The sequence below is a fragment of the Diabrotica undecimpunctata genome, chromosome 4 (assembly GCF_040954645.1).
Source record: "Diabrotica undecimpunctata isolate CICGRU chromosome 4, icDiaUnde3, whole genome shotgun sequence".
Taxonomy (NCBI): domain Eukaryota; kingdom Metazoa; phylum Arthropoda; class Insecta; order Coleoptera; family Chrysomelidae; genus Diabrotica; species Diabrotica undecimpunctata.
Window position 1 is genome coordinate 12,428,414 of NC_092806.1, and position 21,281 is coordinate 12,449,694.

The following is a 21,281-nucleotide window of genomic DNA, read 5'->3' on the forward strand; positions in this document are numbered from 1 at the left end:
ATTCCTTTCTGATATATAAAGGAGGTAACACAGAAAACAATTCAAATAACGAAATACAGAGAGCTGTTAGCTGCAAGGTTATTATTCGGTAAACATCGTGTGGACCACATGGAGAACGAAAAAGTGGATGATATAGAACAACTAGAACACGTTTTGGTACACTATAAACGAAACCGTTGTGTTGTGTGTTATAAGGCCTTAAAAGAATCAAATGACAGGAACACTGCAGCGAATACTTGTTCCCGATCAGTTTGGCAATGCAATGGGTGTAAAAAGAATTATTGTATTCCTTGTTTTTTTCAGGAACATAAGATGAACAAGAAATAATATTTGTTTCGTTTTGTTATAATTTACTAATATTCCGATGTTTCATATGCTTATTATAGCTTTCCACTCAAACAGAATTTTTACTATTTACATTTTTTTATTTACCTTTACGTTTACAAACGTCCGGCGCATATCAGCCTCTCGCTAGGACGACTCTTTTTGTATTCCTGCTTAAATAGCACAGTCGCATGAACCGTTTTGTAATACACCCCGTCTAAGTGAAAGTATACCATGTGGTACACCATTTCTGCCACGCCGTCCAAGGACCAAATCGAGTGTGAGACACGTATTGTCTCACGCCGTACGCAACGTTTAAAAAACAAAGAGCTTATATACATATAGTTGAGTCCATGGTTCTTTATAATTTAAAGCATACGGAATAAGTCAGAAACTGCTCCGATCACGAATAATATCATCAAATCTAAGGTTATAAAATAAATAAAATGTCAAATGTTAGTTTTGCTTCAAAATTTCCAATCCAAGACAGGACATGAATCAATACAAGGAGGGCTAAAATTTGGAACTAGAAATAAAGCTAGAGATGAAATGGTCGAATAAGCTACAGCATTAGATATGGTCATTGTTAACACAATTATTTCAAAAGAGAGAAACTCAACTTGTTACATACAAAAGTTAAGAAAATCAATCCCAAATAGATTATTTCATGACAAGAAAAGAAGATATACATGAATGTAAGTTACCGTGTTTCCGCTTCTACATACCGTAATTTTCTATCTAATATTACTATTTTCTGACATTATTATTTTTAATATTTGAGTCTGGCTGAATGACTAAAAGTCTATGCCAAAAAAAAAATTTAATATTAATGAATAACCACCAATCTCGATATTTCCTATTTTTCAGGTGTATCGTGATAGCATTCTATAAATTTGTCACACTCATCGACAAAACATACATTACTTTATAACTCTTTATTTTCAATACCTAATGACTATAATCTTTAATTTTTATAACAAGATAAATTTACATAACACACTTACAAAAAACTGTAGAGTTCCCTAATTTGTTACGTTAAAAATACTTCTTGTTCATTGTGTTTGTGTCTAAACAAATCCTTGTACAAAAGCAGTTGGCCGAATATATCAGAAAACGATTTGACGTATTATTGACTTTTATCTTGAATGGCTCTGCTGACTAGTCATTATTTCCTGTGCTGAGTAGACATTTTTAGACTTTGGCAGACGTAAACGGCTTCAAGTAAAAGTTTATTTTCAACATTCTTCGTTTAAAATTGCAGTGCTCTATCCGGTTGAATAAACGAGTGCTGAAACCGTTTTCTTGTGGTACGTATTTAAATATGGGAATCCTAAATTGATTGGATTGTGGAGCGGCAAAATAAAAGAAAAATTTTATTTTTATTACAATACTTCATTGTAGTTTATGTCTATCTAAAAATATAAAGTAAATAAACTGATCTCTTCGAAGGAAAACTAGAAGGAAAGAGAGGACTAGGAAGAGTACTGGTTTGGACTGATTTAAGTTGCATAAAATATTCGTTAAAAAGGCTATAAAAAGCTATATATATATATATATATATATATATATATATATATATATATATATATATATATATATATATATATATATATAATAACGGATTTATTACGGCTGTCGCCGCTTCTCCGCCCCCAATTTCCATCTTTTTCTGTCATATGCAGTTGCCTCTTCTAAGTCTCTTGCCGCCATTGCTTCATCAATATCGTTGCGCCAACTTCTCCGTGGTCGTCCTCTCTTTCTTCTTTCAGGAGGGATCCATTCCAGTACTCTCCTAGGCCATCTGTACTCTGGCATTCTTTTAACATGTCCGAACCAGATTAATTGTTTTCTTTCTATGTCATCATAAGTTTGTTTCTATTAGCTTTGGTGACGTCCCATACTTCCGAACCGTAAAGTGTAATACTTTGGACTATACTACCGTAAATGTGTTTTTTGGTTTCTCGTCGAATTGTTTTTTGCCAGAGAAGAGAGTTTAAGGCACGGGTCGCTGCTCTGCCCTTGTTTATTCTTTCCCTGATTTCATCTGCGCTATTTCCCTTCTTGTTGAAAATGACCCCCAAATATTTGCAGGATTGCACGCCTTTGATTTTGTCGTCTTCCAAGACTAGGTCACATATTTCATCTGTTCCCACTGAGAGATATTCACATTTTGTCATATTCATGTTTAGACCTGCCACCTCATATTCTTCTTGCAGTTTTCTTACCATATAGCTAAGATCGTAGCTGTCTTCGGCAATTACTACCTGGTCATCCGCAAAGAAAAGTGTATATAGCTTGTTTTCTTCCACCGTTATTCCCATGTTTCTACATTTTTTTACCCATTTCACTAAGGATCTGTCCAAATAGATTTTAAATAAGGTGGGTGACAGACAGCAGCCTTGTCTAAGTCCTTTTGTTGTTTGAAAAGAAGAGGTGATTTCTTGTCCCATTTTAATTCTTGCAAAGTTTTGTTCGTAATATTTTTGAGTGGCGTTAATAAGAATTGGGTTTATTTTCAAGTTACCCATTTCTATCCATAGTTGGGAGATCGGTACACTGTCATATGCTTTTTCCAAATCTATTAAAGCTATATGAGTTTCTCTATCACTCTGCACATAAAAAGCTATAAAAAAGTGTTAAAAATTATTTTCCTGACCTAACCTCCAAATTGCTAAAACCCGTTGTGGGTGAAATTTGAACCGTTGATTTTTAAGTTTCTTAAATTGACCACCACCACCAATTGACTTGTCAACTGAACCGATCCAATTTAAGCAACCATATTGTAAATTAAACCAGTCCCATTTAGCTCTTCATAGATTTATTTTTTATTTCAGAATGTCATCACGTGGTAAATATGGCAAGTGGAGCACACAAAATATACGCAGCGTTATTACCGCTTTTCGTAATGGTTGTTATGGGCTTAATGAATGTTCAAGGATGTTTAAACTACCTATAGCTACACTAAAAAGACATCTCGAATAGAAAAACAAACGGGCAAATAATTCAAATAAAAAAAATAAGCAGGTTTACTGTATTTAATAAAGAAATTAAAGCAGAATTGGCTAAATATATTTTGATTTCCGAAGAGCGAATTTTCGATGAGACAGGCTGCTCAACCGTATAACGGAAATGTCAGAAAATTCTAGCCAAGAAGGGAAAACATCAAATTGGGAGAATGTCTAGTAGAGAAAGGGGTGTAAATACTACTGTGGTTTTTTGTGCTAGTGCAGCAGGGCAGTTTGTAGCAGCCATGATAATTTTTAAGAGGAAACTTTTTTAAGAGGAACTTTGATTAGGTGCTCCACCTAGCAGAATTGTTACTATTAGCGATACTGGATATATCACTAGCGAACTTTTTGTTAATCATTTTATTGAAACAGTTAAGCTAAGCCCTGAGGCCCCTGTTTTGTTATTGTTGGACGGCCGTAGCACCCACAGTAAAAACCTGAAAGCTCTACAAATTTCTAGGGATAATGGAATTAGGTTATTACAGTTACCAAGTCATGTCACACACAGACTTTTACCGTTCGATGTTGGATTCTTCAGAGCCTTCTAAAATGTTTATAGACAATGCATTCAGAAATGGTTGGGAAAGAACGTGCGTCGAACTGTGTTAATGTTTCAGGTTTCCGGGATAATTGAAGAGACTTCTGGGCTTGCCGCAACAGTGAATGCTGTTCGTGCCAGTGGCATTTGGCCTATAGATGAAAATGTTTTTATAATAACTGATTTTGCAGCTTTAATGATGTCTGACAGTGCATCAAACTCTAACCATGAATCCCAACAGCATCCTCTTCTAAAGAATATATTATTCCATTAGCAGAAGGAACGAAGAGAGCAGCAATAACTTCTTTAAATACTATTTCAATTCAGGATATTTTGCCGATACCTATAAAGAAAACAAAATAACCAAAATTTTGCCGCACCCAGGACGCAGTTGAATTGACTAGTTCATCGTACAAAAACGAACTTGAAGCACGGGCTGTGGCCTCTAAAGTAAAATCGGTTAATATTTTTGAATAAACTTTCAGACTTGCAGAGTATAATTAAATGAGTGTAATTAATTATTTGAGAAAATAAAACACCGCTTCATGTGCAGAACAGAATGACAACATGATGACAACTTTTTTATTACTTCAATCATGGTAGCTAACCTGATTTACAATATGTTTGGGGATCAGGATAGGCAACATTTCAATACCCCCTCTCAATGTATACAACATTTATAAAAATAATAAATTTGGATGAATTGTCAACTACATAAACAAAAATAATCTTAATAATTAAACAAAATTAAATTGCACAAAAAGAAATAATAATAATTCTAGTTCATAATACAACTGAACAGTTTACAACTTATATCTACATATTGAAGTATTCATAAACTTTCCAATAACTCAATAAACATTGACATAAGATGACAAAATAAAATACATGATTCACATGAGTACCTAAAGTATAAATGCACCAATTTACAATATATAAAAAGTAATTAAGCTTTAGTTACTTTCAACATTCTTGAATTTTTATCATATTTCTGGGACGTAAAAATATTTCATTGAGTAGCACTGAGGCTGAATATGTTTCATCAAGCAATTGAAGTCCCCTTCTATTTACATGTCCTAACCGTAAGTGCCATAAGTTTTTATTACTATGCTTTGCTACTAAACTGGATTGCACTTTATTTAAATGAAAATTTGCAACAAATAAATTACTTTTGTGTTTACAACAAATAAGTTTGAAGTTCTTTTTTATTATTTCAGCCTTATTTTCTTTAAACACAACTGTGAAACCCAAATTGTTTAGTTTACTAACTGATAATTGATTATATTCTAGGTTATTTAATATGAGTACATCAATGTTGATAGGAATTTCATTGTAATAAACTTTTAACATACCTTTTTTACAAGAATTCATTACCCTTCCATCTGCTATTTTAATGCCAACAGGCTCAATTTCAACAATGTTACTTATAAATTGTTCATAGTTACCACTGCACATATTATTTTGTGATGCTCCGAAATCTATTATAAATGAAATTTGGTTGTCATCATTCTTGAGATCTTCAGCTGATAGGGCTGTGATAAAACTTACTTTATCTTCAGCTACTTTGGCATGGACATTATGCTTACTTTGTGTATTATTACCAGTTCTTTTGCCACGGGAATAGTTATTCCCACGAAAAAATCTACCTCCACTGCTGTTACCTCTATAATTATTGTTTTTTCTGAAACAATTGGACACTAAATGGCCTTCAAGTCCACAAAATGAGCAACGGGGTTTTTTATTATCTTGCTTTGTATAAATCGAGGATTCTTTACTTACTTTTTCATTATTTTTCAACTTCAGTTCTGCATCAAGTAATTTTGCTTTAACAAAGTCAACAGTTAACTTGTCATTTGACGTTTCTAATACAGTAATTACAGTGTCGAACGTATCTGTCATTGTTAACAACAAGTGACAAACCTTATCATCTTCTTCTATTGTGGTTCCAGTGGATTCGAGGTCACGTATTAAACAATCGAACTCAACGAAAAACTTTTGTAACTCTGTTCCTTGTTTATATTTCAAGGTTAATAACTTTTTTCGCACATATAAACGAGAAAGAATACTGTTTCTTTCAAAAACTTTTTCTAAATTTTTTATCATTTCGAAAGCTGACTTACAATCACGAATATATTCTAAATGTTCATCTGTAATGCATGTGACAATAATAGATCTCGCTGTTGCATCATGCTTTTTATGTTGAGATTGCTCGTCTCTTGATAAAGCTGCTAGTTGCGTTGCAGCTACTTCTGTGGTAATCAAATCTTTAACACCTCTGGCATCTAGAAGATTGCCTAATCTAAATTTCCAGGACGAAAAATTCGTAGATGTTAATTGCGGATATAAACTCACGGTTGAATTCGCACTACTTAAACTTTGGGCTGCCATTCTTAATTTTATTGCCGGTCACTAACATTTTTGGCCGGTTTCCACAAATTGGGAACACTAAACAAAAACTTTACTTGTTATGGAATGTACTCTGGGCCCATAACCTTTTGAATAAACTTTCAGACTTGCAGAGTATAATTAAATGAGTCTAATTAATTATTTGAGAAAATAAAACACCGCTTCATGTGCAGAACAGAATGACAACATGATGACAACTTCTTTATTACTTCAATCATGGTAGCCAACCTGATTTACAATATGTTTGGGGATCAGGATAGGCAACATTTCAATAAATATTACTTTAACATTGTCAAAAATTGGTTGTGAAAAAGAGGTAGCAAAATTAGGTGTAACTAAATCTGACAGCTGGTATAGTGAAATGTGCAAGTCTGAATCAGTCGATTAAATGATCCATTGTGTTAAATGTAAAATTTGGTTTCATGCAAAATGTGCTAATGCACATTTTGCACAAGTGGTTAAGTTTATCAATTACAAAACGTTAAATATTAGTTTATGTTATATTAATATACATTTTTTAACTCGTTTCTCATGTTTAAATATAGGTTTTAAACAGGTAACAATATTATACAGGTAACAATTTGGGGCGCTGACGCTCCAATCAAAGATGAAGGTATTTCAAATTGGACTTTTGTTTATGTTTTGTTTTCATTTGAAAAATAAAATAATATAAACTAGCACGTATACTTATTTGTGATTTTCCGGAATGTAAACAGTTTTTAGTAAATAATTTTTATGATAAAATTTTAAAATATTTATTAGCATGTTTAATACAATAGATATTTTAAGAAGAAGAAGCAGGTGTTCAGAGAAATTTTATTTTATAATAAGTAAAGATTTTTTGAACAATATTAATACCAAGAAAATTGTAAAAGTAAAAATATATTATAACAACGATATATTACCCTTTAACAACGAAGAAGTACTATATAGAATGGATAAAGAGCGCGAACTAGTCGTAACCATAAAACCTCGCAAACTAGAATACCTGGGCCATAGAATGCGCAATGAACAACGATACAACCTACTTCGGACCATACTTCAAGGTAAAGTGCATGGGAAAAGAGGTCCAGGACGAAGAAGAATATCCTGGCTGCATAACCTGCCAAAATGGTTTAACTTAACCACTACCGGACTTTTCAGGACAGCAGTCAACAAAGTCAGAATAGCCATGTTAGTGCCCAACATCCGTAACGAATAGGCACCATAAGAAGAAGATATTACCCTTATTTTAATACATAGTAATACAAATACAGTAACACAACCCTTAATACAATTTTTTTTACTTCTTATTGTTTTCATGCATAATAATGTTATTTTTGGTGCTTTAAACGCAAAATTTTCTATGGAAAAAATGCAGCACGTAATATACTTTTCATATCTTCATTTAATCAAAAAACGATAGTACCAGAGTAAAAACAACTATAAATTAAATTATAAGTACTACGTACTATGTATTACACTAAAAATACTATTTTTTAGGTACAGATCATAAAAATTTCACTAAATCTCTTTATGATAATAAAATCCAAGTTATTTTGTAGTTTTCTTTCTTTTCATTCTCATCTCCTAAAAACACAAAGAAGTTCTTGCATGATGTCTTCCATATTTGCGAAACAACAAAAATTTCTTATTTAAAGATCGCGTCACTGATTCGGAGAAATTTATTTTTAACAAACTGAAATCCTTTACCATTTTTGATTAGCTTTTACAAAATTTTTCATGAATCCGAGCGTAATGTAAAGTGGTGGCAGAAAAACATCTGGTATAGTAGCACTAGAGGTTTTTGAGATATATTTTTATCTCCAAGTATTAAACTTTTGATTCGGGAGATCCTGTCTTGATAATATATTTATCCTACGACAAATAATTGAAAAGCTTGTCGAAAGAAGTAGAGAGACCCATTTGGTATTTATAGACCTTGAGAAAGCATATGATAGTGTCCCGTTAAAGAAAATGTTTGAGGTCCTCGAAAGGTCCGGATTGGATTCGACGTATATCCGAGCGATATATAAATTGTACGAAAATGCAGTTAGTTGTGTAAAAATTGGAACCAGAACCTCAAATGAATTTAAAGTCACTAAAGGCCTAAAGCAAGGATGCTGTTTGTCACCGACACTCTTTAAAATATACGTCCAAGAAGCATTGAGGAATTGAAGAAATAAATGTAGATTTATGGGCATCGAAGTGGGATAAGAAACTCTGTATACATTGTTGTTTGCAGATGATCAGGTGGTGGTTGCAACCGATGAGGAAGATATAAATTATATGAATCGAAAATTATTTGAGGAATATGCCAAATGGGGGCTTACTGTAAACATAAACAAAACAGAATATTTAAAAATTGGAGGAAATACCATAGATCTGAGGCTTGAAAACGCAGTCATAAAAGGCTGCAACCAGTATAAATATCTAGGAAGCATCATATCAGCAGATGGCAGAGTTAAGATAGATGTACAAAACCGAATAACCCAAGGGAAAAAATGTATCCGAATACTGAATTCATTACTGTGGTCTAATAAAATAAAGATGCATACCAAACTTCGCGTATACAGAGCAATTGTAGAACCAATTACCACATATGGTGCCGAATGTTGGACGATGACAAAGAATGAACGAGATAAAGTAGACGTTGTGGAAATGGATTATCTTAGAAGGTCATGTCGAGTATCGAGAATGGAAAGAATTAGGAATGAGGAAATACGAAACCGTACAGGAATTAGAGATACTCTTTCAGATAGAATACAAGGAAGGCAATTGCAATGGTATGGTCATGTGATGAGAATGGAGGAGGAGCGGTGGCCAAAGAAAGCCTTAATGTATGTTCCGCCAGAAAGAAGGAAAAGGGGAAGACCACCAAATTCCTATAGAAGAGAAATTACAAAAACAATGCAATCTAGAGGCTTAGAAGAGGGAGATTGGAGAGATACGAAAAGATGGAGGCCGAAATGCGGGAAGCGGCAATCGCCGTAGGACCCCCGTTATATGATGATGATGATTAAACTTTTTCTTTTAGGCCAATTTTTCACTACGTAATGTTTATCCCTTGCATGCCTGTCCCATTCAAACAAAAACAGCAAAACTTGTATATCCTTCCTATAAGCCAGGAAGTATGGCTACGACTTTCAGATCATCACATATACTCTACAGAATATTGTAATGTGAATCGCAACCGGGACCTATGTCAATTGTAAGCAAATTGATTTTTCGAATAAAGTAAAAGATCATCATCATATTTTTCTCTTTTTGGAAACATGTCAAGCTAAAACTCAGTTGGACTAGAGCATTGGATGCCCAAAACCACAATCTTCGTTAGAGTTCAGACCTAATCGCAGCTGCACAGATCAGATCCTATCCCTAACAGCACATATTAAAACAGGTTTTCAAAGAAAGCAAAAAACATTCGTTGCTTTCATTGACCTATCTGCTGCGTACGATACTATCTGGAGACAAGGATTAATCTGCAAACTAATCCTTGCCATTTCGTGTCAAAAGGTAACTAATCTCATTGATAGCATGCTCACAGACAGACCTGTTCAAGTCACAATGGGCAACTTTAAAAGTGTCCAAATGAAGTTCAGTAATGGACTGCCACAGTAATCTGTTTTGGAACCCTTACTGTTTAATTTATACATCGCGAACCTACCTGGGATAACTTCGCAGAAATTTGGCTACGCTGGTAAATGAACCACTACAGCAAGGCATAATAACATGGATATTACAGAAACAATACTAACGAATGACCTTGCCGTTGTGGGAAAATTCTTTCGCAAGTAAAGGCTACGGACCAATGTAACGAAAACCAAAGTGTGCCATTTTCATCTGAATAACGCCAAAGGCAACAAAAATGCACTTGGAAAACAGACTGCTCACTCATAACTCAACACCAAAATATCTTGGAGTGACTCTGGACAGAACATTAAGTTTTAAAAAACATTTACAAAGAACGGCAGCAAAACTGAGAACGTGAAATAATATAGTCCAAAAGCTATGTAGCACCACATGGGGGTCCTCAGCCTCCGTACTTAGATCATCCGCTCTCTCTCGGACTTGTATACTTGGCGGCTGAATATACTTCCCCTTTATGACTTAATAGCAAACACACGAAGATTATTGAAACCCAATTAATCCAATGATCTCAGCTACAATTAGACCCACACCGAACTATTGGCTTCCCATTCTGAGTCAGATTCCACCGCCGAAATTGCGAAGAAATCATTCTCCTCTCAAAGAATATCGAAAAATCGAGGCTAATTATAAACTACCCATCTACCATGATAAGCTTGATATCGAAATAAACAGACTGCGCTCCAGATATCCTCCATTGTTTAAAAGCCAACTTCCTACATTAGAAACATTTAAACCTCACCAACGCTTGGAGAAGACAAAGGGAGAGCGACTCACCACAGGAAGCACACCAAATGGCCTGTATCAATCAGAAACAGCCAGGCTTTGAACTGAACCACAATACATGGACAACGCTAAACAGAATACAAACAAGCAGCGGTAGATCGGCTGACAGCTTACATAGATGGGGAAGCCCTTACTCCTGAGTGTGACTGTGGTACGCAACGACAAACCGTCTGTAACATTGTTGAAGAATGCCGCCGAAGGCGATTCCCTGGAGTGTTCGACGAGTTTTTGAATGCGAACAAAAACGTTTTAAATTATATTAATAATACATTAGATATTAGCTTGTAATACTTCATGTAACGTTTTATATTGATTTTTATATATGTGTTCTTATTTTTTCCCATACGATAAATAAATAATCACAATCTTTTCAGTTCAAAAAAGTTTTGCAGTAAGAAGCCGAAAATTGTATTTTTTAGTCTATCTCGTAAACGACTATTTTTACGACTACTTAAATTTGTAGAAACGATATTCATACTAATTAAAGCAACGGCAAGAAGATTGTATAATATGGCAATGAATCGTATCTTCGCAAGACAAGCGAACGATAATCTAGCCGGTTTAATTCATTTAGTAACATATCAAAGAAAATTATACGGATTGTATCAGTAGGCGTGAGTGAATTCAAATTCAGTAAAGGTCTCCTGCAAAAACTTGGATTGACGTATTTTGGGGTAGTAAATTATAAATTATAATTTGTAGAAATCTGAATAAGGATTGACGGTTTGGGTTATTTGCAAACCAAAAAAGTTGGTGTATTTAGAATATTCAATTATTTTTGATATTCTGGTACAGATCATCAGAAAGTTTGTGGTATCGTTAGTAGTGTGCATTATTCACAATTATACAGATCAGTTTGTAAACGCCCAAGTAACAATACAAAAAAAATATGGTTCTATATTTTTTTGTGTCATTTCGTTTTAATAACTAAAATATTATAAATTGTAAATACTTCCTGTAGGATTTGATGTATTGTTACCCTTTTATCAGCGGCAGGATTCATTTAGCATATAAGCTTTTGTGTAGTTTTATTTTTTTTAGTTTTGATCTAAATAAATAAAGCCGAATCAAAGAGCGTATTAGCTATTTAAGCAACTGCTGCACAAACATCAAGAACAGAATCATCTTCAGTCTCAATGGTTACAGTTTCTTCTGAACAAAGATCAGATGTAGATTCACCATCAACTTCAGTAGTTTGGTCTGTTTTAGAGGTAATAAATGGAAAACGAAGATGCTTTACACTATTTTTTAACCTTTACTACCCGATTTATTAGAAAGAAATACTAAATACAACGACTTGGAGCAAAATTATGTAGCATCGAAATGTTTCATGCCTGAGAGTAACAAAGCTTGTAGCCCAGATAGATATAGGGATACCAGAAATCACCATTACAAAAAATCTCTTCCAAGAGCCTCAAATTTTCGACATCCAAGTTACCGGTAGCAGGTAAAATTCCAAAAAATAAGCAGGGCAACAAGTAGGTATCTAATAAAAGATACTCACAGGATACAAAATAGGTACCTATATTCGAGATCATCTAATAATGACTGGTTTCTATACCATTGGCGTGTGTACACAGCTGACAAAGATAAAATAGATATCGCTAGAAAAACAACAGGGCGTGAAAAGTAAATAGGAAATAGCGAAAAGCCAACGAATATTGCACTGTCGACGACTTGAATTGTTGACGACTATTGACATTTATTGGAGTCTATTGCCATCTGTTGGCCTCTATGGGTGTCTATTGACGTCTATTGGTGGCAAACAAAATTGAATCATGGTTTATAAGGACAATAAAGAAAATTTATTTTAGAGAAACAGTTACAAAGATAAATGCATAAATTATTAAAAATTAAACTCACAGCCAGTTGAACTGGCTTAATCTCTAAGGATTGAAAAGCTTAGTTGAAAAAAGGGAAAGATTTGGGTTGGTCATGCGAGATTAGCCCTAATTAAGGGTACGAAGATGGAACCGTTTAGAATCAACTTTGAAAGTTAAAATGTGGAAGAGAAAATGATATTTCAACAATTTCAGGAAATACACTTTAAAATTAACAATTGCGAAAGATTAATTGTTGGAAGAATAAGGCAGTAGATAACCAAAGCAGTGTAATGCCGCCCATGGATTTAGCAAGTTGTCTTTTTGAAGAGATTTTGAAACGTTACCAAAGGCGAAGTTAGTAAGATTTTTATGGAAAATAATTCTGAGAAATGGCGAGATACGTTGAAAATGCTTTAGTACATAACCACGGCATACTTGATTATAACTTTTAAAGTTTGTATATTAGGAACTTTAATGAAAATTACTTGTGCTGAAATGTTGTATTCATAGCAATTGATCAAGATTTGTTTTAGAATAACAATTTGATCGGTTGTTGATCTTCCCTCGCGAAATCCTCCCTGGTATTCTCCTAGATTCCTTTCTCTCTTTGTCAACCATTTTCCATCCACTCCTGAATGTAGGTCTCTCCCAATTGCTTTCATCTTTCTCTATCTTGCGCCAATCTAATCCACTGTTTACCTGCCACTGCTCTTATGTCATCGACCCATATTTTTTGAGGTCTTCCCATGCTTCTTGTTGTCGTCTTTAGTCTTCATTCTAGAATTCTTCGTGTCCACCTGTTGTCATTATATCGGGCTACGTGACCTGCCCAACGCCATTTGATTTTTGTAATTTCTTCCACAGTATCCCTAATCTTCGTTCTACGTCTTATCTCGGTGTTTCAAATCTTATCTCTCAGTGATATTCCAAGCATGATTCGTTCCATTGCTTTTTGCGTTGTTTCTAGTTTTTTAGCAGATTTTTGTTAAGTCCTACTGTCTCCAAGCATGCATACTACCAGTTTGTACTTACGGCTTGAAGACAGTAGCCTTTACCAAAACATCTGCTAAAAAATTAGAAAAAACGCAAAGAGCAATGGAACGAATCATGCTTGGAATATCACTAAGAGACAAGATTAGAAACACCGAGATAAGACGTAGAACGAAGATATATTGTGAAAGAAATTGCAAAAATGAAATGGCGCTGGGCAGGTCACGTAGCCGGATATAATGACAACAGGTGGACACGGAGAATTCTAGAATAGAGACCAAGGACGACATCAAGAAGCATGGGAAGACCTCAAAAAGAAGGGTAGATGACATAAGAACAGTGGCAGGCAAACAGTGGATTAGATTGGCGCAAGATAGAGAAAGATGGAAGCAATTGGTAGAGACCTACATTCAGGAGTGGATGGAAAATGGTTGATAAAGAAGAAGAAGTCTCCAAGCCGTAGGTACAAACTGGTAGTATGCATGTGTTATACACCTTTTTCTTTAAGTTTACAGGAATGAAGGTGTTTTTCAAAGATATATGCTAGTTTGCCGAAAGCGCCCAATGTCAGTTGTGTTCTTCTTTTAATTTCAGCATCTTGATTTGGTTTTCCTAGTTTGATGACATGACCTAGATATACATAATGTTCAACATTTTCTATGGTATGATTTTGTATTGTTATATGTGTCTGGTCTCGACTATTCCTTTCTACATATATCGTATTATATATTTCCAATCGTTTTTTAATTAGTATAGTAAGCACTTTATATATTACCTCTAAGAAGGATATTCTTGTATAGTTTGCGAATTCAGTTTTATCTCCCTTTTTGTGTATGGAAATTATAATGGACTTCTTCCATTTTCGAGGCATTTCTTTGGCATTCCACACTTCTAGTATTAGCTCACTAAGTTGTTTTATAAAAGCCTCTTCTCCATATTTTAAGTTCTCTGCCACAGCGCCGCTCTTCCCGGGGTTTTTTAATTTTTTATATCTGTTATTATTTCTTCAATTTCTTTTTTTGTGGGATTTGGTATTTCTTCTTTTGCTATTTCAGGTTAAGGAACGTTATAATTGTCTTCAGTAATCACTACGTCATTTAGCATCTCTTCTAAATATTCTTTCCACCTTTCACATATTAGGTTTTCGTCCACTATCAGGTGTCCTTGCTTATCTTTTATATTCATCGTTCTTCTCTGATACCCAGTTTTAATGTATTTCAAATAATGTATTTCTTCTAATGTATTTCTCTGATACCCAATTTCATTTATTTTACTTTATCATCCATATAGTTTCCTTTCCGCGCCCTTGGGATTGTTTTTCAACTTTTAAATCTCAAATTTGATCCTTTTTTTTACTCTACTCTACATTCGTCATTGAACCAGCGGTTTTGTCTAAATCTTTTTATTCTTGGTATGGTATTCGACGTTGTTTCCTTTATAGTGTTTGTCATTTTCAAGAACTTTTGTTGTATGTTACAGTAGCATTATCTTGTTTGGTGTAGGTTTATTGTATATTATTTTGATAATTCTGCACTACCTTAAATTTTCGCAGCTTTTTGAATTAAATTTACGTTGAACTTTCTTTTTCTGTTTATTCTTTTAATTACTTCATCTCTCATAATAATTCTAACAAAAAACTGACCTTATTAAGATTTACTGTAACGAATATACACATCACGGCCAAGTAAAAAATATTAATGACTTATCGTAAGTCGTCATTTTATAATAACCAATAAAACTGCAACTGTTTCTTGGTACGTTAATTCCAAAAGAGATTTGAAAAGAAGAGAGATACCATACTTTTCCTAATACCACCGATACACTAATAAATTCTAAACGCGAAAAACCTTCTCTTCAACCTTCTCGCGAAACACAGCTATTATAAATCATCCACAAAGGAATGAGAATATACATTTTACATCGATATTTCCGCCGACCTTTTCATGAATAGGCTGATTAGGCTTAGTGGTCTGCGGAGCAATAAATCAAATGATTTTCCTGATACTTGAAACCGATTCTATTAAAAGTTGGTAGAACGGTTTCAGGTAAAAAATACTAAATAAGCATTGTTGAATATAGAGGGTTATATTAAGAATGTCTCCCAGTCCGTCCCAGTTTTCTATAGAAATGATTAAGTTTATTATGTCATTTTCAAAGGGAACGTCAGTCGTTTAAGGAAAGCTGAGTCATTAGAAGTTTAATCAATTAAATGGGAAGCCGGAAATATTTTATTAGAAGTTATTGATTGATAAAGTTGTAATATGCTGTTCTCAGAAGATAATGAACGCCCCAGCATTGGTTTTACAGTTTTACAGAGTTTAATAAAGAAAAATTGAAATGTATATACAGGGTGTCCAAAAACTCTCCTGACAAACGAAGACCGAAGATTCCTCAGATAATTTTAAGACAATTTAACCCAATTCACCTAGTCCAAAAATGCTTCCTGAAGGTGGCGCCTTGTAAATAGTTTGTTTTTAATATTTCTAGAACGCTTTTAGTTACAAAAACGAAAACGAAAACTGTTCATAGGCGTCCACTTTGGGTAGGTCGACGGTTATTTTAACGTATAACTTTTTTGTCTTTAACTTTTATGCATTCGTGATAGTAGATTAATAAATTTTCTGGTTTTCTAGTACTAAAAGGTACTTTTAAATTAAGTCAGTGGGATACACCATTTTCTAGAAAAATCGATTTAAAAATTTTTCGTTTTTGCGTCATTAAAGTTAAATTTAAATAAAGTATATTTCGTCATGAAAGGTACTTTAATTGATTTTATAAAGTATCTTTTGTTTTAATGAATGAAACACAATTGAGATTTACACAAGGAAATAGTCACTTTTAACACCTAGCTCTTGTGTTTGGGGCTTTTCAGTTGATTTTTAACTAGCAGTATAATAAGTCCTGTGATAATTCATTAAATCGTTATCTAAAAAAAGAAACTTAAGCCGACCATTTATGACTATATGATATGTCCAGCAGCGGTCTAAACGCGCTCAAAGCTGTCAGAAGCTTTTCAAAGGCAACCTGACTAATGACAGTTGACACATAAATCATGGCGTTACAATGAACTATTTTCTATTGTCTATTTCCTCAAAGGTAAAGAGGCAGACCAAAGAAGACTTGGTGGAGACGTAGATGAAATGAGTTAAAAGAATTAATATTATTATGACTGAAGATTACAAAGTTAAAGAAGTCAACTTCACACAGGAAAAAAGACTACAACGATGATGATTTCTTGTCATTAGTTGCAGCAATAATAGATAACTTTAAATTGTTAAATAATAATAGTTACCGTAGCCAATATACTAATCTAATAAGTATGTTTTCATATTTCAACTCACACGCCTATGAACATAACCTCCAAAACTGGTAAAAATAGGATTTTTTTACACTTCTATAAATTGGTACTGGTAAGTACAGTTGGTCAACAAAAGGTTAAGATAGGTCGTTATTTTTTTTCTTCATCCGTAAACCGTACCGAACCCAAACATTCAACAATACTCGATTTTCGAGTCGAGGAGTTGTAGTCGATGTGTAGTATAATATCAGCTATTATTTTGGACGGTACTTTTAAATCAAAAATATAAAGCAATTAGTGTAGAATTTGTTTCCCGCTTGTGGTAATTAAGAGTTGGCAGTTAGTTATTTAAATACTTTAATAGAGTCAGCATTAAAAGTCAACATGTGTTAACACTGCTGATATTGTGACCCTGTGTTGACAAGTACAAAATTCCAATAATTAGCAGAATCCAGTTCAAGTGTTGAGAAGTGTATTTTATTTGTTTGTGAAACATATTTATTATAATATAAATAAACGTAATTCAAACTTTATGACATAAGTCATAATGACATAAGTTTCCAGGAAATAAAAATATCGACTAAACAATTCGCAATGTACTGCCAAGTAATAAATTAAGACAAAATTCCGTACTCTAAAACCGTATTATATATAGTTTTGTTTATACACTATTTCTTAGCATATTACGCCGGTAACATCTTTTAAAACATACATGGTATCCAAAAAATAAAAATATGTATCTAGATAGACATTTCTGCAGTAAGGAAAAGGAGGAAAGTGCTAATGTTAGGAGCCGTTATTTCAAATAGCCATATGATATACGGTTCTTGTAGCACTGGAAGTGTCGACAATTTATTCAATATTGAGTACATGTATAAGAACCTCATATGGTTTTTTTTTTCAAACGGGCTTAAGTGTCCATCCAGCCAGCAGCAAATGTGTAGTAACGTTCACCTAATTTAACCCATTCTAACTAATCTAACTACACTACTATTCTGAAAATTAAAAAAAGAACTACAATGGGATAGGGTTACTTTTCGCACCTTTAGGTGACTCACAGACAGAAAGAGTAGACCACGGAAAGTATAGGTAGAAATAAATAAAATTTGGCTATTCAACAAAGGTAACGAACTAACACCTACACTGAAGTTTTAAGTTTTAAAAATTTTAATAAACTTAAGAGTAATTTTATATACCTTATACCTATTTAATGATAGCAAATAAAGTATATTGAAAGGCGGGTATAAGTTTTGCAATAATAAAATAATAATAAGTTCCTGTGTTTGTATTTCGAATTGACTACAAGCATAAAAAATATGATCTAAGTCGCAAACCACATTGCAAGTTTCACAAAGTTCAGAAAGTGTTAATTACACCGATTTTATATGTGTTGAGAAAAGCTTACATGTCCGAAATTCAGCCTACAAATGGTCACAATGTCATTTCTTGTAAAATCATAATCTTGGTGCCACAAAACTGTCGGTATACTTGGATGTAACAGTGTGTATCGTGTGAGGTCATTAAAGCAATGGTTTCTTTACTGCAATTCCCATTTTCCCTTAAAGTAAACAGCGTTAGTATATGTTAATATTTTTTTTTTCAGATTGTTGCTGTAAATTTTGGATCACGTTTTTGCTGATGATATTATACAGTAAGTGTGTTTAAGTCGTTATTTAAAAGTGTATGTAATTTAATTATGTATTTGTTACTATTGGAATTTTCTTAACAAATAAGTTACACGCACTCAAATTTGAGTTTTCCTAGAAATATTGGAAACAGCTTAATTGGACGATAAAGATCTACGAATAATTACAAATCTATACTGGCATCAAGTGGCAAGAATAAAGGTTGAACAAGAACTGTTGGATGAAATAAATATTAAAAGATAAAAGAGGAGTGAGACAAGGCTGTATATTGTCGCCTTTACTTTTTATCTTATATTCGGAGGAAATATTTAAGGAAGCCTTAATGGAGACAACCGAAGGTATTATTATGAATGGAGTAACCGTCAACAATATTAGATATGCCGACGATACCTTAGTGCTTGCTAATTGCGGAGAAGACCTTCAAAATCTAATAAACAAAATAAAACAGACTTGTGATCAGTATGGATTAAAACTCAACGTTAAGAAAACTAAATATATGATAGTTAGCAAACAAAATTATATACAGGATGACGGTATAAAAATCGGAGATGCCACACTGGACAGAGTAGAGAAGCTCGTGTATCTCGGCAGTATTATCAATGAGAGCTGGGATCCAACGGCAGAAATTAAAAGCCGAATAGAACAAAACAGCTGCCTTTGTAAAAATGAGAAACCTACTTTGTAGTCACGATTTTAGCATTAACCTTCGAATGACATCTTGCTACATCTTTCTTGTCCTGCTGTATGGAGAGGAAGCGTGGACTCTAACTGAGGCTATTTTTAGACGTTTGACAGCCTTTGAGATGTGGGTATACAGACGACTACTGAAAATAAGCTGAGTCGACAGAGTTAAAAATAAGTAGGTCCTTAGACGGCTGAACCAAACAACACAACTGGTCAATATAATAAATAAACGCAAGCTGGAATACTTCGGTCACATTATGAGACACCCTGAAAAATATGATCTTTTACATCTGATCATTTAGGGAAATATCCAAGGTAATCGTGGTCCTGGTAGAAGAAGAACATCATAGCTAAAAAATTTAAGGCAATGGTATGGAAAATCAACTACATCGTTATTTAGAGCTGCTGTCACTAAAGTCACGATAGCGAATATGGTAGTCAACATGATATCCTATGATCGATAATGGTCATGGAACTAGAAGAAGAACGAAAGTAAAATGTTCTAAATAAAGTTAAAGGTAATTAAACGTTACAAATAAAGGTTAAAATGTCTGTTAACTAGCGAAACAGGATAAAAATCTGTATCAATTAAGGTATACTAGTAAGTTATACAAATAAACGTATTTAAATATAGTACCAACAATATAGGGTGTTAGATGTACGTGAGATGCCGTTGGAGGCAGTGGGGTAATATCACGTACCTAAGACAGAACTGTATTTTTAGCAGAACAGAAGTAAACTAAGATTGCAATTGAGATTACAAAACTGGTTCATCTTCGGATGAATGTGTACCGGAAATTTAGGTGCGGCGCTAAGGTCTTCGCTGTTGTCGTTTAACCCTTGAAACAAGTAATAAGCTCTGCTATTTTATTTAATACTGCCAGCAGTTACTTAGGTTGTCGATACAAAGAGGAAATAATTGCTATTTAATATTTAATTAATATTTGCATGATGTTGCGAAACTGCAACAGTACCCTTCACTGTAAGTGATGACGGAGCCTAAGTAATTAAATTGTCTAAGCATTTTGTACCCTGCCATGTTCCTTATATCTGTTTTGTTGTTTCTGTTTCTATCGAAGAATATTATTTTGGTTTTTGTATGTTTATTTTCAAACCATATTCGGTACATACCGTGACCAATTAATTTATAATCTATTCCAGTTCTTCTGCTAAAGATGTCAATATAACCGAGTTGTCAGTATATCGTACGATTTTGGTTTTTTGTCCTCCTATTATGGCCCCACTTTGTCATTACTCAAAAATTTGACTCACAATATATTCACTGTATAAATTGAATAGAATGAGAGATAATATGCATCCGTGCTGAACTCCAGATTGTAACTTAACTCTTAACTAGTAATGTTGACTATTGATTGTTGTTTGTTTGCTTCAAAGCTTTTATAGTTCAATAGACTTTTCAAAATCGAAAATACTCTCATAAAATGTATAATATTCCAGCAACACTATATTATATTATTCTGACATTTCAACTATTTTATAAAAAAACTCGGCCTTGTTTTGAAAACATGACCTGTTCCATCTGTTGAGTAATTTAAGTTCGTAAAACTCAAGAGTTGTCTATTTATTAAAAAAGTTCCTTCGCCGTATCACCGACACGTTCATTTATAGAACGTCTTTGCTGTGGATATTGCTAGTAGTAAACTAAGCCCTGGCTGTAAATCGGGCTTTGTTGAAATTTCCTTCAACACGTTTATTGTTTTTAAATGGTTTGGTCATGGAAACACAGAATACAAAAATTAAATAATCCAAAGAATAACTTTTTTATCTGCAGTTTATATCTGCACAATAATAAAACAGTAAGTTTAGATATACCGAGTTTTTAGAACCACATTCAAAAATAAGATAATTAAAAAGTTCACATCATAGGTGAAGTAAGCCTTTTTTGTTATGGACACTGCTTTGATAAAATTACAGTGGCAATATTCACCATTTTCAACATTGGAAGAAATTTGATTATATTTTTCATATGATTTTAAGTAGTAATAAAGAACTTTATTGACCAGCATTGTAAAACTCCACTTCATTAATATAATTTGGAGAAATTTTATTCCTCTGAATTAGTCCAAAGATTTCTGGTCTTTAGGTTTCGTCTCTTTATTCTACTCTCTTGTTTTTTGGCAGGAGTTTGCT

General features: G+C 33.5%; 1 protein-coding gene across 1 annotated transcript in view; it reads left to right on the forward strand.

Annotated features, from left to right (window-relative positions):
* The window catches only part of FMRFaR (FMRFamide Receptor), a 694,226-nt gene that overhangs the window by 501,804 nt on the left and 171,141 nt on the right, over positions 1-21,281 (forward strand). The window contains exon 3 of the mRNA XM_072527842.1: positions 18,404-18,451. The gene's annotated coding sequence lies outside the window, so the exon portion shown is untranslated. The remainder of the gene's footprint in view (positions 1-18,403; positions 18,452-21,281) is intronic.